This window comes from Rhipicephalus microplus, unplaced genomic scaffold, assembly GCF_043290135.1.
Source record: "Rhipicephalus microplus isolate Deutch F79 unplaced genomic scaffold, USDA_Rmic scaffold_315, whole genome shotgun sequence".
Lineage (NCBI taxonomy): Eukaryota > Metazoa > Arthropoda > Arachnida > Ixodida > Ixodidae > Rhipicephalus > Rhipicephalus microplus.
This window is the reverse complement of record NW_027464883.1, coordinates 42,501-43,132: the sequence shown is the minus strand read 5'-3', so window position 1 is coordinate 43,132 and position 632 is coordinate 42,501.

Below are 632 nucleotides of genomic sequence, written 5' to 3'. Positions count from 1 at the left end.
GACATGGCGATCGAGTGAGTGGGCCGCCAGCCAGGCACAGCCGAAAAGTGCTAAGTCCGAACTGCGTCTGCCGGGGCGGCACGAAACCGCGTCAGCCGGGGCGGCGCGAAAACCGCGTCTGCCGGGGCGGCACGAAACCGCGTCAGCCGGGGCGGCGCGAAAACTGCGTCAGCCGGGGCGAGCCCGGGTGCGGCACCACCGGGAAAACTGTGGCAAACAGACATGGCGATCGAGTGAGTGGGCCGCCAGCCAGGCACAGCCGAAAAGTGCTAAGTCCGAACTGCGTCTGCCGGGGCGGCACGAAACCGCGTCAGCCGGGGCGGCGCGAAAACCGCGTCTGCCGGGGCGGCACGAAACCGCGTCAGCCGGGGCGGCGCGAAAACTGCGTCAGCCGGGGCGAGCCCGGGTGCGGCACCACCGGGAAAACTGTGGCAAACAGACATGGCGATCGAGTGAGTGGGCCGCCAGCCAGGCACAGCCGAAAAGTGCTAAGTCCGAACTGCGTCAGCCGGGGCGGCAAAAACCGCGTCAGCCGGGGCGGCGCAAAAAACCGCGTCTGCCGGGGCGGCACGAAACCGCGTCAGCCGGGGCGGCGCGAAAACTGCGTCAGCCGGGGCGAAAGAAAAAAAAAA